The sequence below is a fragment of the Propithecus coquereli genome, unplaced genomic scaffold, assembly GCF_000956105.1.
Source record: "Propithecus coquereli isolate 6110/MARCELLA unplaced genomic scaffold, Pcoq_1.0 Scaffold220, whole genome shotgun sequence".
NCBI lineage: Eukaryota > Metazoa > Chordata > Mammalia > Primates > Indriidae > Propithecus > Propithecus coquereli.
This window is the reverse complement of record NW_012147190.1, coordinates 1,791,028-1,808,240: the sequence shown is the minus strand read 5'-3', so window position 1 is coordinate 1,808,240 and position 17,213 is coordinate 1,791,028.

The following is a 17,213-nucleotide window of genomic DNA, read 5'->3' as shown; positions in this document are numbered from 1 at the left end:
TTTTAAAAAACCTTATTTGCTGGGCATGGCAGCTCACGCCTGTAATCCTAGCACTTTGGGATGCTGAGGTGGGGGGACTGCTTGAACCCAAGAGTTCAAGACCAGCCTGGGCAATATCGAGACCCCAGCTCTACAAAAAAGAAAAAAAAAAATACAAAAATTAGCAAGGCATGGTGGCACACACCTGTAGTCCCACCTACTTGGGAGACTGAAGCAGGAGGATCACGTGAGCCCAGGAGTTTGAGGTTGCCGTGAGCTATGATGATGCCACTGTACTCTAGCCTGGTTAACAGTGGAAGACTTTGGCTCAGAAAAATAAAACAAAGAAAGGTTATAAAACACCCGGGTAGGTAGAATGCCATGAGGCAGGACCGTGCCAAATGAGGAGCACAATATTGTCTGTGGGCTGAGTTTGACCCTCTGCTCCGCTCATGGCCATCAGCCACGTCATCCCAGTGGCCAGCTGCTTAACCGCTCTCTGCCTCTGTTTCTGCATCCGTGAGGCAAGGATAACAGTGCTTACTTTGTAATCTTATTTTAAAGAGTTAAGAGAACTTACAACACTTGGCACAGTGTTAGCCACTATTATTGCTGATGTTCCTTTCAACCCTGAGATTCTACTCTGAACAAACTCACATATTTTAAATGTGTTCGTAACTGGCAAGGCTTAAAATAGTCTTTGCATTTTGCCAGGGGAAATGCTATGATCCATAGGCAGGATTCTCAAATGGTGGATGTCAATCTGTGGCAGGGTAGGGAAGAGAAGCCCCATCGCTCAGCTTAGAATTTCTTTTTTCTCTTTGCCCACTCCCCGCCCTCTGCTGAATTTTCTTACGTGGCTCTGAACTAGTTAAACTTCTTATGGCCTTAGTTTACACACGTATAAGATGGCAGTCATAACAGCCACTACTTCCTGGAGTTGCTTTGAAGATTAAATAAGATAATTCATTTCAAGCACTCAATCAAGGTCTGGCATACAGAAGCACTGAATAAATTATATTTGTCACCATCATTCTCAGTTGGAGAGTTCTTCCTGGAGATCCTAAAATCACAAAGCATACACTAAGCCTTAGTTGTTACCCTGTGTGTTTCTGAGATTTACTTTTTACGTATTCAGCCCCCTCTCTTAGACTCTCGGGCCCTTGGGGACAAGAAATGGCAGCTACCACATATAGCTGGAAAGAGCATGAGCTCAGGAGCCCTGGGTTCCAACCTGGGATCTGACACTAATTGGCAGATGTGTCTATGCTGTATCTCAAGGCTTCATTTGGATGAAACTATAGCTAATAATTATTTGGTCACTCTCCTGTGCTAAGCACTGTGCCAACCTTTGCATAGCTGATCTTGTTTAACCATGGGCTAACTTTGTAAAGTAGCTTGTATTATTATCCCATTTTACAGGTGACGAAACTGAGGCTCAGAGAGGAAACAAACGTGACTCCAAATCACACAAGAGGTAAGAGATGGAGCTAGCTTTAGACCCAGAGCCCATGTACTTTACCACTAAGCTACCCTGGTTCAACACAATGAGTTCTAAGAACCCAATACACCCTCCATGGCCAAGCATCAGATGCCTAGGAGAGCCAGTTCAGCTCCAGGTTGTTGTTTTTTCTCTACCCTGTCTCTCTGTCTTACGCACCTCGTATTCATCTTCTTCCCACCTCTACTCTCAGAACCCTAGTGCTTCTCCTGGGTTACCAGGACACTGGGTTCCAGTAAAGGAGGTGTCATCAAAACCACAATGGAGTTTCGGGGCCTAGCTCCAGTTGCTCACCACACAAAGATCCAATCATTGAGACAAGGAAGACTGCCAGGTAATTTTTTCATACAGCAGACATCTGGGAGAAGTTGCCTCAAACCAGCGTCCCAGACTATTGGAGATCAGGGGCTTGCTAGGGAGGGGCCGTGTGCCTTGGGGCAGGTCTGGGCGGTGGTGAGTCGTCAGAAGTCTGCCCAGGGGCCTTCGGAGTCTCTGCTCCTTTGTCTTGCAGAAAATCCACTATTTCTGGGAAACAACTCAAAAGGTCAAGTAATTAGTTAAGGGAAAGGATTCTAAAAAACTTATAGGGGTCATTGAAATTTGTTCCCAGAGCTGGCAACAAAAGCTTTTACTTTATTTACTCTTTTTTTCCCCAGGCCCTGGAGGTATGAGCTACTTCCTGGTCCCACAGAGCTAAATATATCTCCCTCTCAGGTTGGTGGCTTCGCAACAGTTAGCGAAATAATTTACATCAACTGTCCAACATGGATAGTTTTGTGTGGCTTTGAATAAACAAGATTTGGTTCTCCCCCAGTGACTCTAGAGGGCCATTTATTCCACAAACATTTATTAAAAGCCAGTAATATGCTAGACGCAGCCCTAGCCATTGGGCCAGGGTGGGTCAGAGTTGCTTTCTCCTGGAGGAAGGCGGAAGAGCAAAACCAAGAAGTACACACACAAACAACTTCAACTGAGGATATTTTTTCTATTGTGGATGGAGTGCGAAGAGACAGCTGGTATAGACAGGATTCTCCTAGGTGGGGCCAGCTGAGCTTCCCCTCCGGCCAGCTGCCGGCGACTTGAAACTCCACCGTGGCCTCCATTCCTCAGAAGATCCCCAAGAGGAAAGTATTATTATCCTTATTTTACTGTGGGAGAATGAGGCTTCCAGAGGTTAAATAACTTGCCTGAGTCGCAAAGCTTGAAAGTGGCCGCCTGGGATTTAAGCACCACGCCCCTTGCACGCCAAGTCTGTTTACTCCTCTGGCAGGACATCGGCTTCCCTGTAAAATGAATGGGTTGGACCGGGAGACTCCTCAAGATCTTTCCTCTAAAATCATATCTATAAAGAATGTACAAAGGAGATCTGCCGGCAACTGACGCCTCTGAGGGCAGGTGTTCGGGCTATTTTCTCTCTACGCAAGAAATAAAATACCAATTATGACACAAAAGCTGGTAGGGCCGGGTTTACTGACTTTACCTGCCCACTGGGGTTTCAGAGAAAGTACTATCAGTGGTTTAGCAGCTGCGGGAACAGGTCAGTGGTTAAGACACCAAATGCAAATTTCTCAGGCCTGGAAATTCCTGTCCTGTTAAAACAGAGGACAGGACTTCAGGCAGTCTGGGAAGGTCATGGCATAGGCAGGTGGGCTGTCCCCAGCCCCTAGCCCCCTACTCCAAGGTTGGGAGAGGCTCCTTGTAGTTATTTGTAGTGTTTATAGTCTGGTGGTTCCCTGCTCACGTGAGCTTCCTCCTCCAGCTGGGCAGCAAAATCTCAGTCCAGTGTCTCCTGAGCTGTGAAGCTGGGCCTGACTCAGGCCACAGATAGCAACTTGCCTGCTTCCGCTCTCCCAGCTCTCGGTTTCTCCCTTTGTTAGACCACTTCTAGGGAAAAAGTGATAATAATAAATATTTGGCCCTATGCTAAGAGACCTTATAAAACGACCTCATTTAATATTTTTTTATTGTGGTAAAATATATATAACATAAAATTTACCATTTTTAAGCGTACAATTCAATGGTATTAGGTACATTCACACAGTTGTACAACCAGCCCCTGCCAACCACCACTCCACTTTCGGCCTCTGGGAATTTGCCTGCTTCTAGGTGCCTCTGTGTGCTTACAACATTTGTCCTTTTGTGCCTGGCTTACTTCACTCAGCATGATGTTTTCAGGATTCATCCAGGTTGTAGTGTGCATGAGAACTGCATTCATTTCTGAGGCTGAATAATATGCCATTGCACGCACCCAGCACGTTTTGTTTATCCATTCATCTGCTGAAGGACATTTGGGTTGTTTCCCTTTTGCTATGGGGAACAGTTTTACTGTGAAGACGGGTACACAAATGTCAGCCTGGGTTCCTGCTTTCAATTCTTTTGGGTAATACCTAGAAGTGGAATTGCTGGATCATTCATCCAATTTTATCATTTAGCTAAGAAGGAAGGTACCAGTATCATCTGCATTTTATAAATGGAGAAACCAGGTCTCAAATATTAATTTTCCCAAGGCCAGGAAGTAGATTAAAAGGTATGATGTTGTTTACGTCTGTCTGTCTGTCTGTTCCGTTAGACCCGTGAGCCTCAAGGTCCTATGTTTTCCTGCAACTGGATGGACTTTGCCGGTCCCTGGCTGCCTCTTTCTTCAGCCTCCGTCTCAGAGAAGAGAACCACCGTCCCAGCGCCCACGGCCATTCCTTTATTCACACGCTCTGCCACGTGCCAGGCAGTGGACGATGTCGGACATGCAGCTGCCCCTGCCTTCTTCTCCTAACATACAGTCTAGTGAGGGAGAAGAAAGAAATGAAGCAGTTAATTACTCAAAAAGTTAATCATAGCTGTGACAAGTGCCAGGTCCTCCCCAGCTTCACCACGGCCGATCCCCAAGCCTCACAGCCGCCCCTCGGCTCTCAAGACCACCTGCTTTGCTGCATCTCCATGGCCACTGCCACCAGCAGCCTCCTCAGAGGTCTCCCAGCCTCAGCCCGTCACTCACCCAGCCACCAGAGGGGCCTTTTAAAAGTACAAGTCCAATCCTGCCACTGAACTGATTAAAATGCTTCAGTGTCCTCCTGAGGGCCCCAAGAAAAAGTCTAAACTGGCTTATAAATTCCCTGTGCTCACCCCGCCCTCTCCCGCAGCAGTGGGAGTGAAGATCCCCGTGCAGCCCCGACCCAGGGTCTCCCTGCCTTGACACTGCTGGCAATTTGCATGGGATCACCTTTGTCGGCGGGGCTGTCCTGTGTGTCGCAGGACATTGAGCGGCACCCCTCACCTCCACCCGCTAGATGCCAGCAGCACCTGTCCCCCATCCCACCCCTAGCCATGACAATCAGAAGTTTCTAGACGCTGCCAGCTGTCCCCTGGGGGACAAAAATCACCCTACACCCACTCACTCTGTCCCTGGTGGCTACAGGAGCATTTACCTACCTGGCAAAATCACACACATTCTTCAGGTTTCCCTCCTAAATGCTCCCAACCTTGTGACCCCCTCCCCCCGCCCCGTGAACATCCACAGGCAAGGACCGTGTCTAATCCATCCTGGTATCCACAGCACCTCGCTCAGTGCCCAGGGCTCCAGACTGAACCCGGTAAGGATTTGTTAGATAAATGGATGAGTAAATGAAGTGTGGACTGTATATTTCTCCTTACAAATCATGACTTCTTTTTGAGGACAGCAGTCCTTCTCTGGGCCCCAGGTAGCTTCAGGGGGCTGGGACTTGGGTATTTCTGTTAACACTCACATTCATAAAGCTCCTCCATATCCCTGATCATAACTCACTGCCACCACCCATTGACAGGGTGCTAAGGAAAGCAAAGGTATCTGGGGGGTGCCCTAACTTGAGGTTGAGGACAGAGAGGCAGCATGGGGTGGTGGGTCCAGGGAAGTATTGTCCGATAGAACCTTCTGAGGTGACAGAACTGTTTTATAATCTGCACTCTTTAAATGTGATAGCTGCTGGCCACATGTGGATACTGAGCACTTGAAAGGTGGCAGATGTAACTGAGGAACTCAATTCTTTCTTTTATTTAATTGTGATGAATTCAAATTTAAATCTGGAAGGGTCTCAAACATCAGTTTCAGTTAAGGGACTTGGATTCTAGTCCTGCCTCTCTGCCTTTAATTCACCTGTTCAGCTTCTGGGCAGGTGTCTCTCCTTTTCTGAGTCTCGGTTTTCGAATCTGTATTAGGCAAGGGATGACAAATGTGTTTCCTTCAACACGCCTGCCCTTATGAATTGCTGATGGCTGTCTGAACCCCGCCTTGGCTGGGAGGAGGGGTGCTGTAATCGACTGGCACTGTCTGCATGCGCACGCGTAGTGGCCCTTGCAGAGTGCTGCAGGTTTGCTGCTTTGAGGCTGAATTGTTCGTTCCCCCAGCTGCTGGGAACGTTGTTGGGGCAACTCAGCTGCGTCCCTTGCCGGGACTTGCCCTTGCCTGGGAGATCTACTGCACTAGTCAACATGGGAGTCGACAGTGGGAGGCAACTCTGCACGGGTCACCCCAGTGCTGGAGCTTCCTGTAGGGTCCATTGGGGTCTTTGTTGCACGTACATCATTAACTCAGTTTCTCTTTCTGCCCCATCCTGCTTCCTTCCCTCCCATAGCTGTTGCTCCTGAAAGCATGACCAGTAAACTTCCTGCATGCAAATCTCTGTCTCAGATTCTACTTCCCAGGGAGTCCTGCCCTAAGACAGCAAAGTGGGGGTGGTGTCCATACTTGGGCCATGAATTTGCCATCTAGGGCCTAAAGAAATTATAAACCCAGTTTTCCCACAATAGCCCCTGGTACCTATACGAAAACCAGCCCAGCCACAGCCCTGCTTCTAGGAAACGATATTCCCACCCGAATCCAGCATTCAACAGGTGCCCGTGTTTGTTAAGCAGAGGCCAAGCGTGAAAGCCCCAGGCTCACCAGTCCTGGGTGGTTCTCTGGAGCTTTGCCCAGAAGACTGTGTGTGAGGCTGCTCTGAGTTCCCTGACATCCCAGCAGGTCCTAGGGCGTTTTGGAAGGGCAGAGAACAGTCTGACAGTGGAGGAAGAGACAGCTCAGGGAGAAGGGGGCTCCAGGAAGCCGGAGTCAGAAGCCACCTGTCAGGGATTCTCTGCTCTGTGGGAGGGAGAGGGCAGCACGAGCAGGTAGGAGACAAGTCTGTTAGTGTACACATTTGCTGGGTGTGTCTGTTTCTGTTCCATTTATGGAGTCCCTGCTATGTGCAACAAAAGGTACATTACGAGTGGTATTAATTTAATCCATGAAACCCCTTATGTGTTAGGGATTCTGATCCTGTTTTATAGAGAAGACTAAACTGAGGCTCGAAGAGAAATGACTTACCCAATATTGCATATAACCAGTAAGGGGCATTGCTGGGATCCAATCCCAGGATTTTCTAATGCCCATGTGCCTAATGCTCCCATGCCCTCTTCCTGTTGTGATCGCAAACCTACGGGCTCAAATTCATCAGAATATCAGAGTTGGATGGGTCCTTAGGGATGATCTCTTTTAAGCACATGTCTAGTAGGTGCTAATCTCTGTGCTAACCCTGAGTCATTGATGGTAGCTGATGAGAACATTGTATTGAAAAGGATTCTGAGGCTGATTGCCATGAGTGCATGATCAATTGGTAATGCCTGCCACGGTAGGGTGTGTGTGGTAGAATGAAAGTCTGGGCTCAGTTATCCCTGAACTGGTCCAAACCCCTTTAGACAAACCAAAGTCCCCATAGTGATGGGACCTCGCTAAGATACAGGGTTGGTGGGTGCCAGAACCAGGACCAGAACTTGGGCAACAGACTCCCAGTGCAAGGCCCCTACTGTGGTCTCCTGAGGTTGGTCTGCTTGAGACCCTGGCAAAAGGGCTGCTTGCTGTACAACAGCTCAGCAATACCCACTTCTGGGAGCATTCAAGCTGGTGGAGAGCTCCTGAGAGACAGGGGTCTCAGAGCCATCTGGTGCTACCAATATCACCAATCCCACCACTGACTGGGATTAGAGTCCTGATGGGAAAAATTATGAACTCATGAAGAAACTCACAGAACTGTTCTGCACCTCAGTCTGGACCCCAGGGCCCACTGGACTTGTTGAGCAGAGGCCATGGTCCCACCAATCAGCAGTTTCACCCTCTAGGACTCCATTTCTCACTTGTCAACCAGGTTCATATAGAATGAGAAATTCCCAGGGTCTTGAACCAAACCTATGTGTTTAGTACATGGCGCTAATTATGAGAAAACGTGTGCTTTACTTCTGGTTTTTCTCTGCAACTGCTGATGACTTTTATTTCATTGTCCTAAGGGGAAATGATTTTTGCTCCCTCTTTCCCACCACAGGAAAGGAGAGATGCCACAAATCACCCACTTAAGCAAGAAACATTCGTCAGAAAGGGCAATGGTGGCAGCTGAGAGTGAACAATGGCGTGAGTTCCTATCACAGTGCCTGGCACCCTCTACGAGCTCAGAGGATGTTTGCAGAATGAATAAATGAATGATTCAATTAAACGCCACCTCCTCAAAAAGGCCTTGCTTGACATTCCTATTTAAACCTCACTTTCCCTTTGATGTAGCCACTTTCTTTTTTAAGAGATGGGGTCTCAGTCTGTCACACAGGCTGCAGTGCAGTGGCATCATTATAGCCCCCTATAACCTCAGCTCCTGGGCTCAAGCAATCCTCTCACCTCAACCTCCCAAGTAGCTGGGACTATATAGGCCATCATGCCTGGCTAATTAAAAAAAAAATTTTTTTTTAGAGACAGGGTCTTGCTATGTTGCCCAGGCTGGTCTTGAACTCCTGGCCTCAAATGATCCTCCCTCCTCAGCCTCCCAAAGAGGTAGAATTACAGATGTGAGTCACCGTGCCTGGCTGATGCAGCCACTTTCTATCTTAAAACCCTTATTTAATTTCTTTATAGCATGCACAGTATTCATATCTGAAATGATCTTTCTAAATTGTATTTGTTGCTATTCTGTGTCCCTACACTAGAATGTAAGCCTCAAGAGGGCAGGGCCCTTGCTTGGCTGTAGACCACTGTGTCAGCAGTCCTAGAGTGGTGCCTGGAGCACAGTAGCGATTTCAGAAATATTTGTTGAATGACTAACTGAATGAGGCACTAAGTCTTGAGAAGCCATTTGGTAACACAGACTTTATCACTTTTGTATAACAGCTTTACTGAGATATAATCCAAAAACCATTCACCCATTTAAAGTTCAGTGCTTACCATCACCAAAATCAATTTTGGAACATTTTTATTACCCCAAAAGATGCCTTTACTCATTAGTAGTCACTACTCATTTTTCTCTCACTTCCTCTCAGCCCTGGGTAACCATTAATCTACATTTTTTTGAGACAGAGTCTCACTCTGTCACCCTGGGTAGAGTGCGGTGGCATCATTATAGCTCACTACAACCTCAAACTCCTGGGCTCAAGCGATCCTCCTGCCTCAGCCTCTGGAGAAGCTGGGACTACAAGTGCATGCCACCATGCTTGGATAATTTTTCTATTTTTTTGTAGAGATGGAGTCTCACTATGTTGCTCAGGCTGGTCTCGAACTCCTGGACTCAAGCGATCCTCCTGCCTCAGTTTCCCAAAGTGCTAGGATTACAGGCGCCAGCCACCACATGAGGCCTGGACATTTCATATAAATGAAATCATACAATATGGGGTCCTTTTTGACTGGGTTCTTTCACTTATCATAATGCTTTCCAGATTTTCAAGGTTCATCCAGGTTATAGCGTATAAGCGTGTATCAGTACTTCATTTCTTTTTATTGTCAAATAATATTACATTGTGTGGACATATCACACTTCATTCATCAACTAATGGACATTTGAGTTGTTTCTATTTTTTGGTTATTATGACTAATGCTGCTGTGATATTTCACGTAGAAGCATTCGTGTGGACGTACGTTTCCATTTCTCTTGGGTATTCGCCTAGGGTTGGAATTGCTGTGTCACGCGGTAACTATGTTTTAACCTTGTGAGAAATGGCCGGCCTGTTTTCCAAAGCAGCTGCACAATTTTAGCCTCTCACCAACACTGTATGAGGGTTCCAGTCTGTCCACATCCCAGCCAAAACCTGTTATTATCTGTCTTTTTTAATATTACAGCCATGTGAAGTGGTATCTCATGGTGTTTTTTTTTTTTTTTTTTTTTTTGCATTTACCTGATGGCTAGTGATATTGAGCATCTTTTTGTATACTTATTGGCCATTTGTATATCTTCTTTGGAGAAATGTCTACTCAATGCCTTTGCCCATTTTTAAATTGGGTTGTCTTTTTATTATTGAATTGTAAGAGTTTTTTATACATTCTAGATATGATTCCCTTATCAGATACATAATTTGCAAAAATTTTTTCCCATTCTGTAGACTGTCTTCTTTTCACTTTCCTTTTTCTTTTTTTTTTTAAAATATGGAACGCTTCACAAATTTGTGTGTCATCCTTGCGCAGGGGCCATGCTAATCTTCTCTATATCGTTCCAATTTTAGTATATGTGCTGCCAAAGCAAGCACAAGATTGTATTTTCACTTTCAACACAGGCTTTAAAATAACAAGCACTGGGTTCAAATTCCAGTTCTCCTACTTACTAATCTGTGACCTTAGGCAAATTATTTAACTTCCCCTATCCTCAATTTCCTTATCTGTAAAATAGGCATAAAAATACCCACCTTACAGAAATGCTATGAAGATAAAAAGAGAAACAGTGCAAACCAAGTAGCACATGGCTAGATCCCATACAGGGAACTACTAGCATGGTTAAGTGTAGTATAGCATCAGTGAGTAAATCAGAAAAGCAACAGTATGTCAAACTCCCAAAGGCTTCTGATGCAATGATTCCCAAAGTAGTTTTGGGGACACCTAGACATCTCTAGTGCCCTAGGGGGATTCTGTAAAAATCTCTAAAATAGTTAATATCTATTTACTTTAGATCAAAACAAAACCTAACACTGCATGCCCTAAAATAGTTGTGGGGAATATATTTCATGTGATGGGAATGAGTAGTGAGGGGGACAGAGGGGATGGCCAAGTACAGTGACTCATACCTGTGATCCTAGCACTCTGGAGGCTGAAGTGGAAGGATCCCTTGAGGCCAGGAGTTTAAGGTCAGCTTGAACAACATAGCAAGACCTCATCTCTACAAAAAAATCTTTAAAAATTAGCCAGATATGGTGGCACATGCCTGCAGTCCCAGCCACTCAGGAGGCTAAAGCAGGAGGATCATTTGAGACCAGGAGTTTGCGGTTGCAGTGAGTTATGATGACACCCACCACTGCACTCTAGCCAGGGTGACAGAAGGGGATTCTGTCTAAAAAAAAAAAAAAAAAAATTAAGCAAATCTAATCAGACATCCACAGGCAAAAAATTAACCTCAACATAAACTTCAACATAAATCTCACATCTTATACAAAAGTCAAATCAAAGGCCGGGCGAGGTGGCTCACGCCTGTAATCCTAGCACTCTGGGAGGCTGAGGCGGGCGGATTGTTTGAGCTCAGGAGTTCGAAACCAGCCTGAGCAAGAGCGAGACCCCGTCTCTACTAAAAATAGAAAGAAATTAATCGGACAACTAAAAATATACAGAAAAAAATTAGCCGGGCATGGTGGCGCATGCCTGTAGTCCCATGTACTCGGGGGGCTGAGGCAGAAGGATTGCTTGAGCCCAGGAGTTTGAGGTTGCTGTGAGCTAGTCTGATGCCACGGCATTCACTCTAGCCCGGGCAAAAGAGTGAGACTCTGTCTCAAAAAAAAAAAAAAAAAAAAAAAGTCAAATCAAAATGGATTATAGACTTACATGTAAAATGTAAAGCTCTAGAACTTTTAGGAAAAAGATAGGTGAAAATTCAGTATCTGCAGCTGGGGAAAGAGTTCTTAGACTTGATACCAAAAAGCATGACTTATAAAACAAAAAGCTAATTAATTGAATGTTATCAAAATGTTAAACTTTTGCTCTGTAAAAGCCCATGTGAAGACAAGAAAAAGACAAAGAACATCATGGAAGAAAATATTTGCAAGCCATATATCCCCAACAAAGGACCAGTTATCTAGAATATATCAAAAACTCTCAAACTCAATAGTAAAAAATCCAAACAATCCAGTTAGAAAATGGGTAAAAGAAATGAAACCAAAGTTCATCAAAGAGGATATACAGATGGCAAATAAGTATATTTTCCTGTTCAACATCATTAGCCATTAGTGAAATGCAAATTAAAACCACAGTGAGATATTACTTACACATGTATCAGAATGGCTAAAATAAAAAATAGAGACAACACCAAACGCTGGTGAGAATGCAGAGAAACTCGATCACTCATACATTACTGATGGGAATATAAATGGCACAGCCACTGTGGAAAACAATTTGGCAGTTTCTTAAAAAACTAAACATGTGGCTGGACGTGGTGGCTTATGCCTGTGATCCTAGCACTTTGGGAGGCTGATGCGGGAGGATCACTTGAGCCCAGGAGTTGGAGACCAGCCAGAGCAAGACTCAGTCTTTACAAAAAATACAAAAATTGGCTGGGCGTGGTGGTGGTGGGCGCCTGTAGTCCCAGCTACTCCAGAGGCTTAGACAGGAGGATCACTTGAGACCAGGAGTTTGAGGTTGCAGTGAGCTATGATGATGCCACTGCACTCTAGGCACAGGTGACAAAGTGAGACCCTGTCTCAAAAAACAAACACATGAAAACAAAACAAAACAAAAAACTAAACACGTAACAATTATACAACCCAGCAATTGCACTCCTAGGCATTTATCCCAAAGAAATATTATGTTTACACAAATAGCCTGTATAAAAATGCTCATAGCAGCATTATTTGTAATAGTCAAAAACTGAAATCATCAACCCAGATGTCTGTCAATGGGTGAATGGTCAAACAAACTGGTACATACACACTATGGAGTACTACTCGGCAATAAGAAAGAACAAACTACTGATATATGCAACCACCTGGATGACTCTTCAGGGAATTAAGTGAGTGAAAAAAAGCCAATTACAAAATATTGCTTACTATATTAACTCCATTTACATAACATTTTTGAAATGACAAAAGGTTAAAAATGGAAGACAGATTAGTGGTTGCCAGAAATTAGGGATGAAGCGGAGAGGCAGGAGTAAAGCTCGGTGTGGTTATAAAAGGGTAACATAATGGCGGCGTGCACCTGTAGTCCCAGCTACATGGGAGGCTGAGGCAGGAGGATCGCTCAAGCCCAGGAGTTCAAGGTTACAGTGCTCTGTGATTGCACCTGTGAACAGCCACTGTACTCCAGCCTGGGCAACAGAGTGAGACCCCCATCTCTAAAATTAAAAAAAAAAAGTTAAAAAAAAAAAGGGCAACACAAGGGATTCTTGTTGTGGTGGAAACGTTTTGTATCTCAACGGTGGTAGTGGACACAAGAATCTATGTAGGTGATAGAATTGTGTAGAATGAATACACTCATACATACATACAAACACACACAAATAAGTACAAGGAAAACTGGGGAAATCTAAATAAATGAGGGGATTGTATCAATGTCAGTATCATGGTTGTGACATTATACTATCATTACCATTGGAGTAAACTGGGCAAAGTGTAGGAGAGATTGTTATGTATTATTTTATACAACTGTGTGTGAATCTAAAATGATCTCAACAAATATTTCTGTTAAAAAAATCAAGGAAATCTGTTCTCATCATGTTCTTCAACCTCACAACATCCTTGCACTTAGATTGCATGTGCAAGGATGGAACCCTAGACTGGGAGAAGTAATCCACTTGCCTGAGGATACACGTTAGTAAGCATCTGATTCCAAAGCCACATTCCCTCCACTCTGAGTCTAGAGAGGCCTTCTGTCCTGGCTCCTAAGCTGCCCGAGGCCTATTCTGTCCACCTGGCTCGAATTCCATGCTGTTAACCCTCTCTTTGTTTGTCTATATTTTATTGTTTTAAAGTAACTTCTGGAAGTTACTTTGATTCCCCCAAAGCACTTGGCACAGGGCCTTGTCAATGTAATAACTCTGGATATTTTTAGGCTGGTTGCTGGAGTCTCCATATTATTGAGTGAGCCAGCCCTGCCTACCCTTGAACCTCACCTCACGTTTCCCTCTCACTCTGTGCAGATACACGCGCTTTCCTTCAATCCCTCCTGCCAGACGCCTTCCCTCCACAGGGCCTTTGCACGTGCTGTTACCACTGGCAGGAAAACCCTTTCCCTCTGGTTTTAATAACTCCTATCTATACCTTAGGCCTCAGCTTAAAGGTCATTTCCTTGGTTAGGGATGTTATATACCTTCAAAGTGCCCTCTAATTTTCCTTTATGGCACTTTCACAATTATAGTTAAATAATTATGCATATGCGGGCCAGGCGCAGTGGCTCACACCCAAAATCCTAGCATAGCATCCTGGGAGCCAAGGCAGGAGGATCACTTGAGGCCAGAAGATAGAAGTTGCAGTGACTATGACTGGGCCACTGCACTGTAGCCTGGGCAACAGAGGGAGACCCTATCTCTAATTAATTAATTAAGCAATTGTTTATTGACTCCCTTCCTCAGGGCCAGGACTATCTCTATGCTCGTCATGGTACCCCAGTGCCTACTCTGGTGTCTACCACATAGAAGGGGCTCCATACATATTTGGTGATTGAAATAATTCGTGGAAAATGAAATGTTTGGATTTGGAGAGCTAAGTTATTTAATACATTAAGGAAAGAAGACTATAGTCATACCTAAGAACCTAAGAACTGGGATGGGAAGAAGGCTTACTTTTCACTCGACCCCCTAAATAGTCTGAATTATTCGTTATGTGCATATATTCACTGGAAAAAAGTTTTAATCAGAAAAATAAAGGCCGGGTGCGGTGGGTCACGCCTGTAATCCTAGCACTCTGGGAAGCCGAGGTGGGAGGATCGTTTGAGCTCAGGAGTTTGAGACCAGCCTGAGCAAGAGAGAGACCCTGTCTCTACTAAAAATAGAAAGAAATTAGCTTGACAACTAAAAATATATAGAAAAAATTAGCCGGGCATGGTGGCGCATGCCTGTGGTCCCAGCCACTCGGGAGGCTGAGGCAGAAGGATTGCTCGAGCCCAGGAGTTTGAGGCTGCTGTGAGCTAGGATGACGCTACGGCACTCTAGCCCGGGCAACAGAGTGAGACTCTGTCTCAAGAAAAGAAAAAAAGAGAAAGAAAAACAAAGAAGAAAAAATCAGCAGTTCTGCCTATAAGGAGGGACATTTGAGCCCACATTTTTGTCTGGATGCTCTCCGTGTACCCGTTCTGTGTTCTCACTGCTGTGTGGGAGACAGACTTGTGGTCCATTGCCCTGGCAGGTGATGTTCTTCCAGTTGCTTGCGTTGCCAAGCAGGAAGTTTACTCTCTCCCCAAAAAAACCCATGGGAAAGTACATTCTATTCTAATTTTTCCTTATGCTGAAACATGCCACAGCACCCTGCCCCCACCAAGACACGGCCCTTCCTAGCCTGTCATGGATCCCAGTCAATACTCAGGTCACCTGAAGTCCCAAATCATTCAATCCTTTAAACAAAAAAATACCAACCTTTATCTAGAAAGAAAGGAAGGAAGGGAAATAGGGAAGGAGGGAGGAAAAAAGGAGGAAGAAAGGAAGGAAGATAAGGAAAGAATGAAAGAAACCCAACCCAGCTTTGCTCCCAGGATAGGGACTGCTGCTAATTCCCCACTGCCTTAACCGGGGCCCTCCCTCCTGGGACCCAGGTTTCTCCAGCCTGGCTCATTCATGTTCCTGGTTCTGAGCTGCCGGGAGGGGAAAGGGCTTTGTGGGCCTTGCCCCCGTCCTCAGGACAAATTTTTTCCATTGATTCTGTCCTTTCCAGCTTCCCCACGTGTCCCTGTGCCTAAGGCCCTGCTTTGGCCACATCAGGGAACTCAGGGCCCAGCCTAACAAGCCTGTATCCCAGCTACCTCGAAAAAGGGGTAAGGACCTCGGTGAGCAATGAGCTAGAAATAGATAAGCAGAAGTGTTTGGTGAGGGAGCAGGCAGACATGAGCAAAGGCCACCGCTGCCTTCACACCTCAGCTGGAGAACTTTCCCTGGAAAAAGAGCCTTATTAGAATAGCCTTTGGATTGAGATGACACACATGTGTGGGGTGGGGGGCATAGAAGAAAGGAAACAAATATGTTGTATGCCTGCTGCCAGGTACGATGTATCATGGTTGGTTGTTTCAGGTCATCTAATCCTCATAATAATCTCGAGGGTAGGAATTATTAAGCCAAATAACAGACTGAAAAACTGAGGCCCCGAGAGAGCCCCAGAAAGGATAAATGATGAAGCCAGGATGTAATCTCAAGGCTGCCCCCAAAGCCTGTTCTTTTCCAGGGTATCTATCCTGCCATCAGTAGTTCTGCCAAAGATTCTTCAGGGGTCAGTAACAAAATACGATTAGTACTGGGTTCAAGGCAAGCGAGCAGTTAAAAGAGTGAGTTTGGGGTTAAGACCAAACTGCACTTAGGTCTTCACCTTTTGGTGGGCTTCAGGTCACCTGTGGAGACTTTTCACTATATCCCAGGGCCACACCCAGGGAAGCCCTGAACTCGTGACTTTGGGTAGGGCCTGGTAATCTCCATTTTCTCATGTTCAACCAGGGATGAAAACTATAGCGTTCTTACTTTGAATCCTGGCTCTACCGCCTACCATGTGGGGGACCTTAGGCAAGTTATTTAACCTCTTTGAGACTCAGTTTCTTCATGTATCCAATGAGAATCATCATATCTACCCATAGGGCTACTGTAAAGATGGAAAGATATCAACACGCAAGAAATGCTTATTAACCCAGTCCTTGGCATGTAGTAGACATTCCAAACACGGTAGTTATTTTTGTTAGTGTTATTGTCTAACAATGGAATATTCTTTTGGTAAAGTTGGCAACGGGAATGATTTATTATGGGAATCCTGATGCGTTACAGGCTGCCAAATGTTTCTTATACCAGATGCCAGGTAGAACAGAGATATTTTCAAATGAAATTCCCTTCTCAAGTTCTTTCCTTTGAACTACTGATTTTAAGAGATGATAATAGCACTTTGGCCTTAGGGAAATGTCAGGGTAAGAGTAAATTTATTCCCTCTTCAATTGTTGAGTCTTAGAGAGTGCCAGAGACTGCTCTAGATGCAGGGGTAAGGGGACGTGGGGGAGGAACACATTGGGGACAATTAAGTTACATGAGTAAATAAGATCTATCATTTCCTGTACCGATCAGTGCTGAGAAGAAAGTCAAACACAGGGGTAGAAAGGGGAGGGCAGTACAGAATCTAGACAAATTATGTCCTCTTCAAATTAGACACTTTGGACTGCTTTATACTTATTCCAAGAATGTTGGTATTATTCATTATGAGTTCTTTTCCCTTGGAATAGCTTTCAGAGACCAAATATTCTTTACAGTGGTCAATGTTTACCCACTAAAGAATAAATATTCTTATGGAAAAATATCTTTTTTATTTCAAATGAGTTGGTTTAATTCCAGGTGATAGAGAATTTAAGTAGAACAAAGACCAAAGAGCAGACTCTGGCAGGATTCTGGGCTGGTTTTACTTTAATTCACAGCTAAGGTGGAAATGACTGAGTGAAAACAACTAAAGAGATGGTGAGACCAGGCGTGGTGGCTCACCCCTGTAATCCTAGCACTCTGGGAGGCCGAGGCAGGAGGATCCCTTGAGGTCAGGCGTTCCAGACCAGCCCAAGCAAGAGCAAGACCTGTCTCTACCAAAAATAGAAAAAATTAGCTGGCCGTGGTGGCAC